Source organism: Leuciscus leuciscus (assembly GCF_965113295.1).
Source record: "Leuciscus leuciscus genome assembly, chromosome: 7".
In the NCBI taxonomy this organism is placed as follows: Eukaryota; Metazoa; Chordata; class Actinopteri; order Cypriniformes; family Leuciscidae; genus Leuciscus; species Leuciscus leuciscus.
Window position 1 is genome coordinate 31,885,394 of NC_138731.1, and position 14,214 is coordinate 31,899,607.

At 36.5% G+C, this 14,214-nt stretch overlaps 1 protein-coding gene across 1 annotated transcript in view; it reads right to left on the reverse strand.

The window, feature by feature from the left end:
- satb2 (SATB homeobox 2) overlaps positions 1-5,990 on the reverse strand; it is a 43,750-nt gene extending 37,760 nt beyond the window's left edge. The window contains exon 1 of the mRNA XM_082175147.1: positions 5,858-5,990. The gene's annotated coding sequence lies outside the window, so the exon portion shown is untranslated. The remainder of the gene's footprint in view (positions 1-5,857) is intronic.
- Positions 5,991-14,214: the final 8,224 nt, after the last annotated feature.

Genomic DNA, 14,214 nt, shown 5'->3' on the forward strand with positions numbered 1-14,214 from the left:
CATTTTAGAAGGGCTATTCCTTTAGTTTACAGTCATCATAAAAGTGTGATTGGTCTTAAGTGCTGTCCTTCCGATTGGTTGACATCAGTTAAAAAGAGTAATAAATGTCTAATCAGTACAAGGTATCAGGAATATTCAACAAAATTTATCAAGATAAAAAAAATGAAAGCAAGATCTTGATTCAACATTAAGAAATTGCTTACAGTAAGGTGATTAATAGCAAGACGCCTGTAAAATAAAGAAGTTATAGTATTTAAAATAGCATTACAAATATGCATTTTTTGTGTGCTAATAAAGAGTACATACTAACCAGCCCTCCTGACAAATGACACACAACATGCAGCACAACTGCACCTTACATTTCAATGTTGTACCAATAGGTATTCACAACCAGATACACGGTTCCATTTTTATTTGTAATGCTTGCAGCCACACATTACAAACATAACTAATGACTGTTATGTTTAGGGGTAGATGAGAGAAGCCAGACAAGGGAGTGGAACAGAACTCCGATCCCATGAGACTCAAATTTCCAAACTACGACGACCACACTGCAGAGACTCTCTCTTAAGCATGCGATACATACATTTTCTGCTCTTTCCCTCGCTAACCTTCCTCTGCCTTCCACATTGCACTTTTTTCTTTGGCAATAAGAGTGGCCTCTGCCAGTTGTACCACACGCAGGAAACTGAGGGCAGTAAACGACACACTACTGATCTGACTAAGCTCACACTGTCAGTCAAGTATACACAGAAGAGAAAGAGTGATATCGAGAAATCCTGAGAAAAAAGGCAGATGTTTGGGAAAAGAGAGAGAGAGAGAAATGCTGCCTACCAAGATTACAAAAAAAAAAAAGCAGTTTCACAATTAGGTATGGAAAAGGTTGTTTGACAAGAGTGTCCAATTTCTTGCTGCTTTCCAACTCAAAATAATAAAAGCCCTTTCCCCGACAGCAGTTAATAACAACTAATAGAGACAAGCATGCAAATGAGTAATGAGATAAAGCCGTTTGTTGTTACAGAACATGGTGGTATCGTGGTATCTCTGTGTTGACGACATGCTAAGGCGTTAACCTTATTTACCAGGGAATAGGGCTGTGATACTCATTTATTGCAGGGTTATTAAAGTATCGGCTCAGTCAGGGTACAGATAAAGCAGGTGAAGATGGTTGAGGGATTCGTATTGAAGGCCCCTCGGTGTCTCACAGGTGTGTGCGTTGGGAAGGGAAGAATAGATAGATAGCAGCTTATCACCCATGAATTTGATGGCAGATCAAACTGTAACCAAGACAGATGATTACACTGGAAACATACATAGTAAGACAAGCTTGATACTGGGACTTCCTTGGATATACACAAACACACACATACATATTTTATTCAGCAATAAGACCATGTCATGTTAGATAGAAGGGAATAAGTGTTATAATAATGAATTGATTAGTGTGAGAGTAAAGAAACAAATATAGCTGCCATAATGTGGATGAGTGTGCAAATAAACTGGACGTGTGCAGAAAATATGTCGATTTAGATACAATGAGAGGGCGCGACAGACCTTCCGGGGAGCACGTTTAGTTCGCTAATAAACATCTTATACAGTAAAATATAAAGAGTAAGCAGCAGTTTATTATGTTCTCCCTAAATCTCTTGCTCTGACTCGCACATAGACAAAAGCAGACAAACACAAGTGTACACAAACACTCAACACACACAAACCACAGAGCAGGCTCACTGCTCTGACACTTCCAGGGACCACACATTGACTCACAAAAATCGCACATGGTAGACTACAATGAGCAGGGCTATAAAACACACATGAACACACACATATTGAGTTGGTGACTGCGGTCTAGGTTTAGGTGTGTAGTGTTAAATGGTTTGATAATATATAAACATATATATAGGGGCTAGTTGTTACACAGTAAGTTGTTACAAGGATTATTTCTAGCTGTAAGGTTTTGAGTCAAAAAGTTATTTCTCTATAAGTGGTTTTGCAAGGTTTCAAAACCCCTACTTCAAAACCCTCCTAAATTGGAATATTTTTTTGTGAATTCTGTCCTTTCAAAAAGTTTTTAATAAACACAATAATGCCATAGGCCTACTTGCATATTCAAGTAAGAGTCAACATAACGAAGACAGATTTAAATTTTTCAACTTTTACAAGGCTATTTATAATAAATTTCAAGTTGTCACGTTTAAAAAAAAAATGTTTAAAAAGAAAGAAAGAAAAAAGTCCTTTACGAGTAATATTTGCTGACCAAAACAATCTTTTTCCCCCCATAATGTACATTTGACACTTTTGCTGTTTCAATAGGCTAATTGTTTTGTGTTTGTATTATTGTTTTATTATTTATTTTTAATTTCGAAAAAAAAAGTAGCCTATAGGCCTATATAATTCTAATAAAAGGGCGCTTAATAACAGTTTCAATTGTGACAACTTACCCGCATATAGTGTGAAATGAACAGCGTAAACTGTTTTCCCTGGGCAACAACGATCGAAATAATAGCTAGGCTATTGTCTTAGCCAAGACTTGATAGGCCATTCAAAAATTGTCTTTCAAAAATAAATCTACTCTGAGAAAAATTTTGCCTAATTTAGAAATATATATATATATATATATATATATATATATATAATTTATTTATTTTAAATAATAATAAAGTTAAAAACAATGAAATGACCAAATTCGATTGTCGTCAAAGTGCCATGTGGTTGCGGAGAGGCGAATGAATGGCATACAAATGGCAATAAGTTAGGCCTTGCCGAGCTATTGGCTGAGAAGAATTAATAGCTATTCTACTAAACTAGTAATAGTTCTGGTCCTGCGTGATGGTCTGCCAGTGTTCCAATCTTGCTATAATACAAAATATAAAAACAGATATATGACAAAACACCTGTTAACCTGTCTAACGCACATCTGTATATCACTGCGCAGCACCAATAGGCCAGTTTAACCTGTCAGGGACTAGATGTTGTAGCGGAAGAATATGGTTTTATGAATTTGCATATTGCATAGATATTAGATAATGCTTTATTGAAAATGCATGAAATACTAGTATGAAGTAACCTTTCGTAAAAGCAATAAGGCAATGCTATAGGTCATTATAGTATAGTAGGTCGCTGCGTGCCATTTTTTTAAATATTTTATTATTATGACATTCAGAGGCACTAAAAAAAACTATTCTCCTTTCATACACATGATCCAGCGTCAGGTGTCGAATGTATTAAACAAAAGAATGAACAGGTATTGTAAGTACAAGCTAAAAAGGTTATGGCGCCAAACTTTCCCTGAAGTAGGAGCTGGAGAAAACATGCCGTGAATAAATGTTGGATTTGTTCCATTCTGATGGGCTCCCCAAAGCGCGAGATTAAAGGATCCTCAGCGGCTTCCATCTATTGTACAATTACTGAGACCTATAGACCTCTCTGTTACGGAGACTAATTAACTTTTTTCCCAGCCTTTTGGACTTGGTTAAGAAAACGTCTCCGCTGGCTATGGGGGCCAAGTTTGTGCAAATGAAAAATGGATACATCAATGTAACTTTAAAAAGAAACAGAAAGATCTCTAACGCTGATGGCAGCTATATAGCAACCATATACCTCTCTCTTCCACAGGCATGATTTTGTGAGTGACTCTTCAAATACACTGCTCTAAAGTTTTAAAGTGATGTATACATAACTCAGAGTTTGAACTGACAGGGGAAAAAATATCGAATGTAACATAATAACAAATCATGTGCACTCGGCATGCGTTTTTGTTTTTGATTTAGCCATTTACTTCAAGGTTCAGAGTCTAATAAGAGTACAACTGTGAACTGTGGTTCCATTTACATGTAACGTGTATTGTATTCGACAACAGATTTTATTACTTAATTTTGAAATGCTTTTTGTTTTCTTCAAGCAAAGACGGCTCGGTTCACTAACATCCCCAATGTTAAAGAAAAATTCACGAGCTCTGTATGGAAAAAAATATCTAAATTACATTAAAGACTTGTATCATTAAAAAAAAACATTGTGCTAAAAAAATAAAAAAACAGTGACGAGATCTTTTACTCGAGATGTTCTCTAATTTAGCTACATTGAGTAGACAGGTTTTTGGTTTATTTCGTCGCATTATTATCGATCTGACAGATTTAAATAGCCTATCTCGGAACTATCAGGTGATAAAAGAAATATTGTATGGTTGTCTTGATTTATTCTGTGCTGTATATGTGTTAAATTGTACTCCTAAATGACCGATTTTCTAGATTGGTTCTGGACATTTTAATCAAATAAATGTAATTTAATTTATTCAGATTGAAAACCATTTTAAATTTATCGAAAAAGAAAAGTGTAATTATCTTACAAATATCTTTGAATAATAGGCCTATTCTATAATATGCTCTCTCTATTGCTTCAGGTTCTCCTAACAACGGCTCTTTCTCCTCATAAAATAAAAATAAAAACTTAAATAACAGTTAACAACGTGAGGTAGGCCTACCTAAAACACAAAATGTTCTCCAAAACATGAACCATCAGCGAAATGTCTCGTTACCTTTAATGAACGCTATCATAGTTGCTAACCTTCAGGAAAAACAGCAATAGAACAATACGCTAATGTTGTTAAATGAAAGAAAGTTTGCTGTTAAACAAATCATAAACGCTAAGGGATACATTTTACTTGACACACTGAACATAATTAATAGCTTTGTTTTTATTTTGTTTTGGTCTTGTTCATTAATTTTACTAAATAATATAAGCATGACATTTTCGATATCAAGTCTCAGATTCCTTCTCTTAGAAAATTAGGATATCACATAAAATAGGTCTGAAAATGTCCATTACCAAATAGGCTACACACACACACACACACACACACACACACACACACACACACACACACACACACGCACACGCACACACATGGGGGCGATGAGACCACGTCAAACACGTGTGAAGCTAGACTTGAGGCCTATAGTCGTGTTGGGGCTGTAATAAAACAGAATTTCCCCTTAAAAATCTTTCTGTATGTCTCATAATTATGCATTATTTCGCTAGTCCTTTGAAATGTTTAAATAATAAAAAAGCTTGAAATTATTTTTAAACCAGCTCCACCTCGAGGCCTTAAAACTCTGTTATCAAAGACACACTCGTAGAGCGTAATCATTTATTAGAGAATATCGACAATCTGCTTTATTAAATAAATGGTTTAACTTAAACCGAATATAATATTCTTTAAAGAAAACGACAGTGCACAGGTTGCATGACTTTGGTCCTCTTGTCCTAAACATTCCTGACTTTGTAATTGAGTTTTCAACTTTACTGAACGATGCCATAATTCGTGTATCACTTTTTTTTATTATTATAAAATTTAGGCTACAGGAAAAAATCTTAAATTATTATTATTAGGCTGTTTTATAAATTAAATTTAGGTGAATATCAAAAGTGTAAATGTTTCATTGGCAAAAGTCTCCCTCTCGTCTATTGCATTCTGCATTTGACTATTTCAACGTCAATCACTATCTAAGCTAAGTTCTATAACTTTCAGCAAATTACTTGTTAAATAAAGAAAATAACATGACAAAGGTGTTGCACGTGTCTTAATGACAAGTAGGCTGTTATTAGGAATATGTAAAACATCCTTGGCCTTCTTAACTGCTATTTGGGCCTATATTTATTTTCTTTATAAAGGCCTCAAAGAATTCACTTTCATATTCAAACACAATATTTATGTTATGTCTATATTTGTAACAGTTATAGTTAGATTCGAGATTACTTGGTTGCAGTAGGGTATGAACTCGTTGTTACTGTAGCAGTTACATTGAATGCGCAAAGCATCGGATGAAAGAAGACGAAAGTTATTTTCTGTTGCACTTACTGCTTATGGCGTGTCGGTACCTCGGTTGGCCGTTGAGAGGGCTCTGTCCATTGATTAAAAGTATTGAATCCAGGGCTGGGCTTCTCGCTGCCTCGCGGAGGGCTGAATACGGCAGGGTTCGGTGTTGGACACTTGGGCTCCGTGCGCTGTGCGCTGAGACTGAGCCACTGGAACTGAGAGACTCCGAGCTGAGGGGTACAGGTAGCAGGAGACAGACAGCATGAAGAGAGAGAGAGAGAGAGTGCGCGCGAGAGAAAAGAGAGAGAGAGAGGACAGTGCACGAGATTGAACACAGCACAGAGATTCCGAGAAGTTCCGAGAAGCGACCGACGACAATCTCTCCTGTAGTGCGGAATCTTGTTCACTGTTTACCGCGAGTTTGAGTCACGAGTGTCCGTGGCAGAACTGAAAACCTCAGCAGCGGACGCAAAGAGAGCATCAAAATCTGAAAACGTCCGGCTACGTTGCTGCATGCACATAGAGAGAGAAACAAAGCAAAAACAGACGTCAAGTATCTGCTTTGGGCGATACGGACATTACCTATTACAACGGCGTAAAAATCTCAAGAGCAACAATGTGAGTGTGTCACTTTCAATCTCTCCCTTGAGCGGCACGCGGACTGACGGAGAGCCGAGAGAGGAGTGGGAGTGGGAGGAGGACTGGAGAGCAAACGTGGAAGTGTGACAGGGAGGGAGGGAGAGAGAGAGGGAGGGAAGGAGGGACGGGGCTGTACAAGGTAGGCTAAGTAATTAATGCATTTTATGTATAAGGTATCAATAAAGCGACATATATAGTTGAACTTGTTTTGAACAATATTTATACTGCCTGTGTTAACGTTCGTTTAGAAGCTTTAATTGTAGTTCAGTAATTTATTTCTGTCAAGAACTTGTTTGAGATCAATTGCACCCGGCATCCCTTTTCATTGTATTTGATTTTACGCGATCTGAAAGCATCGCTGTCGTGTCAGTTCACTTATTATTAAACTGACTGAAATGATACAGAAACGACGACTGATCTGCTCGATAGACATACAACAGTGATAATGACATGCAGAAGAAAGTATCGTGCATTCTTAGGGAAAAAATACATGGAAGGTTTTGTGGGTTAATGGGTTTAATATAAAAACGGATAATGGAAAAATCTTGTTTGGAAATGATTCAAGAGGCACTTTCACGTGAACACGGACTGCTTAAAATGCAGCTAATTCAGTTTCTGTGTCTAGGCTATAGCGGAGTTGTTGTTGTTGTTTTAACGGAATCACCTTCAATTTTTTTCTATCATAGGCTATCACATTGAAAGTGACAGAGTCATTTCGTGAGATAGCGTTGGTAGAGATGACAAATCAAAGCACAAATGACACCAACTCAAGAAGCTGTAAACTATACAGGCTGGAGATCTTCTAGATTTTGACTTTATGATGTGCACTGGCAGCGCTTTGGTGTCCAAGAGGAACGAGCAGGAACACGGGGGAAAAGAGCATGGTGCATGTAGCTCAAGGTTTAGGGTATCACCATACAAGCTGTCAAAGTTCAACCTGAAAACTTAGTACTCGACAATATAGTTCCTAAACAGAACATTTACAACAGTTTGTTCATTTCTACAACTATGGCCTCAGTTTGGCTGTCTTTATCTCAGATAGCTATACTGTATAAGCTGCATCACGTGAGGGTTTAAAAGCATGCATACATTCCGATTTACAGGTATCATTCATATGCTTGTACAAAAGTATCTTACCTTTTTTCCAGAGTGGTTTAATGGGAACTCATTAGCAATGGCGTGTGCAGCTGGCTGGTCTGCTGCTTTGAGACACTCTGGGGTGTGTGAGCGAACGCTGGCTGATTCTCCAACCTCATTCGTCACTATAATAATATAAGATAATGATCACTACGATGATGGTGATGCAGCGTTGCGTGACAGATAAATTGCAAACTGGAATTGTGTTGATAATAAGGACTAAATAATACTATCGATAATGAACTTGTTAATACACAACTTCTGTTACCTGCAGATCAGAATGAAGCCACAGAAAACACTTTAAATATTAGCTGGACGTCACTTCTCAACTGTGTTCCTATGTGAATTTGACGTTCTTGACGTACATTTACGTAAACTAAACAGGAAATACCCTACATCCTGTGTACCCTAATCTTGAATAGGTGAGTGCAAGTGTTCTCATTTTGATGTATTGTGGCATACAAGATCACTAACAAAATGAAAACATCTACAAGAATGTGTTTCCCATCAGCTAAAGTTATGCTTGCTTCATCATGCCCTTTCACTCTCACAACTCCACTATAACATTATGGCTAAGAATACACTCTACAAAAATGCTGTGTTATTTCAACCCATGGTTGGGTCAAATATGGACAAACCCAACCGTTGGTAAATATCTTTTTAAACGCAAACGTTGGGTTTGTCCATATTCGACCCAAACATTTTTAGAGTGTACAGACAATTCGTTAAATAACAGGTCTATATTACACACACACACAAACACACACACACACACACACACACACACACACACACACACACACACACACACACACACACACACACACACACACACACACACACACACACACACACACACACACACACACACACACACACACACACACACACACACACACACACACACACAAAGAAAACCGCAGTAAAACATAAATGATTATTATTGTTGTTGTTGTATAGGCTGTTATTATTAGCCAATTATTATTTTTATTATATATATGTGAATGCCAATGTCTTGTTCGCTTTGTATGAAAAACGGCACATTTTTAAGCCTTTGGAATTTTCATGGAAGCAAACAAAGATCCAATCAAAATTATTAACAAAATTATAATCTAAATATTTGGGTTAGTATTTTAACCCACAATTATTAGATCGTTGCATTTTTCATCTTGCATGTTCAATAAAAAAAAAAACAAAAAAAAAAAACATCAACGTCTATTGTAACTTGAAATCACAGAGCGCGCGCTCTCTCTCTTCTCTCTCGATGAATATAGTTTCTGTCTGTATTTGAATGCTGTATTTGAACTGCATACCATAAATACGACTTCCTTGTGAAAATTAATATTTTATCGCCTGGGCCACAACAGCAGATTTACAGATGAGTAAATATGCCAAACTAGCATTAACTGAATGAATGAAATAGATAGATAGATAGATAGATAGATAGATAGATAGATAGATAGATAGATAGATAGATAGATAGATAGATAGATAGATAGATAGATAGATAGATAGATAGATAGATATTATGAACACGTACTGTACAAAACTGTCACTATACCGACGATTATTTTTTGTCATTTAATAAACTTTTCTGTAAACGTATTAATTGTAGGCTATTATAAGAAGGACACCTTTTTGGTTAAAATATCAAAGTAATTTTACAAGCTCATTAAGGTCTGTAAATATGATTATTAATTTTATTTTGTATGCATTTCACATAAAAAAAATGTAACAAATTGCTATGACACTGCTCCCCATATTGAAGAAAATGGAACTTTAACCAAATGCGAATGAACATTAGGCTATGTGGTATATTTGTCGCAGAGAATGCTTCTCTAATTGATGTGAACTTCTTGCACGCAATTGCTTGGTGTATCGAGCACATTTAAATTATTGAGCTCTGGTTTTGTAAACCTTTTTTGAGCATCTTTCTTACGGTCCTCATGAGCTCTCCCTTTTCCATTTCTTGGGTAACTGGGGATCTAAAATTAGCTGACTACTTGGAGTCAAAACTACATTCAAGCAGAAAAGTTCAAACCGTGAAACAATTAAATATATATATATGCCCGAGACTTCGAAACCAGAAAACAATTCAGGTTGAGAAAGTAAATAATAGAAAAGATGTAATTTCCCCGATGAATCTGTAAAACATGACAATAATTACGTGGAGGTTTGGAACGCGCGGTGCTGTGAGACAAAGTAAATCATAGTGCACGTCTAAAAAAATGATTGGATTGATCAAAGAATGAACAATACATTTTCAAAATTTTCAAAAGAAATGTAATTAATAAATTAACTACTTTGTTGCATAATTATGCAAAGGTTTATGATTAGTTTATGCAGAGCGAAAACCTAATTTAAATTCAAGGAAGAAAATAGCTTGGCCAATTATTTCTTTGTAAGTAGGCTAGCTATGTGGAGCAGTTTTCGCAAATCACCATGTATTCTAATTTGAAGGTAACTAGGAATTTACACTAACTTTACCTGACAAAAGGTAACACCATAATATTGAATCACACATGTTCGTCGTCTTGAGTGAGTAACGTGTGCTGAAAAGGGGATATAGTGCCTTCAGATCATTACTGATAGGCTGACTGGTCTAGTATGTGGAAATAGCATCGTCTAGTGGCCAGAATCAAAACTACACCTCCAATTACTGTGATTCCAGAAGTAGCCTATGTGAAGTTGTATTATATTTGTTTTATTGTATGTGATTATTTTAGGGTTATACACGGGGCTGAGGTGGTGTGGAGGTGGTGGGCGATTCAAAGAATAAATTAATATTGTTTTCATTCTGTAACAAAATGCACAAACGGATAACCTACGTGTAAATTGAAACTCACGTGAATCACTTCAAATTTCAAAGGTGACTATGATCAAACCGTGGAAGAAAGAACACAAGTTTCGTTATCAGAATGTCTAAACACAATTTCCGAAATTAGATTAGTAAAATAATTTTATCAAGAACATTTAAGACAATATAGGCTATAGACTACTAACGTAACGAGTAGCCTGCTACGAGTCAATATGGTCAATATATAGAAACAATTAGTAAAATCATTACGCTCAATCTATTCGTTTCGCTACACCGTGCCTTTGATAAATATTAATACTGTATGTAAATCAATTGTAAATCAGGCCTATGTTTACAGTAAACATTCTAACTAGCCTACATCAAAGGCGACTATTTAGTCCGTTGTTATTCCACAATTATTCCTTAATATTAATAATAGCTACATAATACAAGTATGCATAACGTCGTCTCAAACCATTTATGACGTAAATGGTCTTTGCTTTAGGTAAAACAGTCAAAATCACTTAAAATTAAATTGATGTATTTTGATTATTGCAAAGCCAATATGCATATTTAGCCTATGAGAATATTTTTCTATGTTACAATAATATTCTGCATTCTATGCATGCCACGTGACAGGCCTGAATTAAGGTAGGCTATAACTCAGTCGGTTTCATTGCATGTTGCAATGGCAGTCACAAGTTGTACACTGTCATTAAAGATCTTTCATTAATATGTAGCTAGTTGAGCACTAACATTTCTGATACAATCTCTGTCTTGCTAAACGCATAATTGTTTTATATTCAATAATAGTCTTAGTCTTAATTTCAGAAATGTTCATGTTCGGCATTAGTTCAGCACTTTTAGACCTGGCAGCTCCTGTAACGATAAACTTTAGTTCCTCAGTAAAATGTTCGACAGTTAAGATGATTTTAAAAGTGTGATTTACGTTATCGACAATTATGTGCCTTTACGCAGCAATTAAAAACAATGAAATACAAAGGAAGTCGTCCCTAGAAAATGTAAAAAAACAAATTTTATTTCCGTTACATTAGGACGAAAATAAAGGTTGTGAATGGTCTCATGTTTTATTATTAATATTGCTACAATTATTGGCTATATACATATTAGCTAACATTATAATTAGGCAGAAACAAAACAACACCAAAAATAAATGTTAAACACATGTTTTGTAAACGAAACTCTAATTGCCAGGACACTAATTGCTTCCACTCAGAGGTCACGATTCCCCCTGTATTTTCCCAATAGTTTAAATTCCACTTAAGACCTTCATGTCTAAATCTTCCACAACAAGATTTTAAGAAAACATAATAATAATAATTTATTATTATTATTATTAGCCTATTATTAAAAGTGGAGAAAGAAAGTTTCAGGAGAGGTTCATAAAAACAAAACCATTGAGAAAAAAAAAACTATGACAATTAACATAAATAACTGCCATCGATATTCATGTGGCGAAAAATATAGGCCTATTCATTTTTCAATGGACACATGGTTCTCCAAAATATATATATAAAAAACAATATATGTTCTGCTTGTTTTACAAATTTACGAGAACGTTTCAATTCGCACGGACTGAAGTAGACATGCGCACTGCACGAGACCCCGTAAAACACCCTTCACTAAATCTAAAAACTACAGATTCTGCAGGTCCTTGCATTAGTAGCCTATTTACCTGAAACGAAACCCGCCTGACCTGAGACATTCATGCAGGGGTTTGGAAAGCAAACGCGAGTTGTTAAGCGTGAGCACTCTGCACTATGTCATTGAGCAAAAGTATTTGACAGTTGGAATGATCTGTAAATACTTCATTAGACTGTGTATGAGTCCCCCTTGTGCCTCATGGTCCAGCTCTGGTAAGATTTACAAATGATAACATAAACAGAGTAAAAAGAAATTGATCCAGCGTTTGAAAGCGGAGGAGGGGCCCTTAAGAATGTGATCTGCCCACTTGACATGAAAACCAGGACGTCTGTTGGGCAAGATGAGTTTTTGATCCACCATAACTCGCGCTGTTGCTGTTCCTAATGAATTTATTCAAGTTCAGCTGATAAGGAACCTCGTCAACGGACGTCGCAAGTCTGTGCTGAAGGTAAGAAATTACAGCACAGTTACTGGACAAGGGGAACCTGCTAAAATGTCGAGGGCTGTGGGTGTGCTTTTGCTGATCTAACAACCCATCTTCAACAATGGGGAAAAATGCTTTATGAAGTAGGTTAAATATTGTTGCTTTTTAGAGTATTATATATATATTTTTTAAATATTAAAAAGTAGTCTCTATATTTTTTTCTTTTGAATGAAATACTAATGTCTTTTAGGAGTGTCAAAACCATGTGCAATTTATTTAGTATCCTAAATTTACATTTCAATCGGATAATTCACTAAATTATTATTTTAACCAAGTATGATCATTAGAACTTGCAAATTTACTGACAAAATTAGATTTCAATGTATTGTTGCAAAAACTTAATGCAACAATATTTTCTATTGCGTATTTTTTATTTAATTAGGGATATATCTGTGTGGTTATGTATAAATAAATATTGTAAAAAATACCGTATTATTGAACAGCAACTCTTCCTATGTCTATTTCTTAAAAAATCACTGTACTCAGCTGTTTCAAACTGAACCCACCAAATTCAAGCCTTAGAAAGGATCTTGTTTCAGCTATCCACTGGCCCACCCTGACAGCATTTTTCTAAACCCCAACAACTCAATCTTAGAGTCTTAAGACAAGTGGAGGTTTTCTCTGCATCTCTAGGAAAACCACAGGGAGCACGAGAACAGGCAAGCCACTAGATGTCTAGACAAAGAACCAACATTTACACAGACACATGATGCACCAAACACAAGGAGAGATGGCTCTTATCAAAGGTTTGTCTCAGGTGATGGAAAGGGCGGATGGGAGTTGTTTACAGCTACTGATGCTGATGCCATTTATGTCGTCACTAACTTAATAGGGACCAAAGTCCGCTAGTGCTAGTGACCGGGACAATAAACAAATTCCTAAGAATGAGGTCCACAAACACAGTCACAGTCACACATCTCAAACACAGCCCTGACAATACATTGCCGCAGCAATCAGTAAAACCCACTTGTAAATTTGGGCTTTACACTTAATCTTCAGCCAAACATTTGGACAGATGGGTATCGAATGAAAAGGTCTTACCCATTTTACTCACCACTTGTTACACCAGAACGCGGATGCGGATGACTCCGGGCACTCTTCATCAGGCCATCTGGCTTTTCTGACTCTCACAGCCTTCACTGACAGCAGTTTGGCAGAAGAACGGCCTAGTCAATCAATGAAAGCAAGCGGCCTGCACAAGTTTGGTTTCAAGACTGGGTGGAACTATGACACTTAGTGTGAATCATTTACTGCCACTCACCAATGAAGAACCGAGTCATTGCCAGCTAATGTCTGTGATTGGCTTGTCGTCTGTCAAACAGTCTGATTTACGGTTTGCTTTCGGTAGCTGATGATGGCCATGGGTTTGTTCTTGACGAAGTTCAATAAAATGAAGGGTAAACCCAAAAGGGGGTCTCGTTCAGACGAGGTGAATTTTCTGTTCGGATGGGAACGTCGCATGAGCTGGTGAGTTTGTTAAAGAAAGGAGGGTTAAAGCAGTGAGTATTACACATTACTGATCCACCTTCTCAGTTTTAAAATCGTCCTTGGCTCTGTGAAGTTTCCCAAAGCTGGAATAGATTTATGTGTTTCTGATGCTCTAAAACACTGAGTGAAAGGACAGAGAAAATACAAAGAGAGAGAGAGAGAGAGAAATGGGGACTGGAGCCAGGTCAT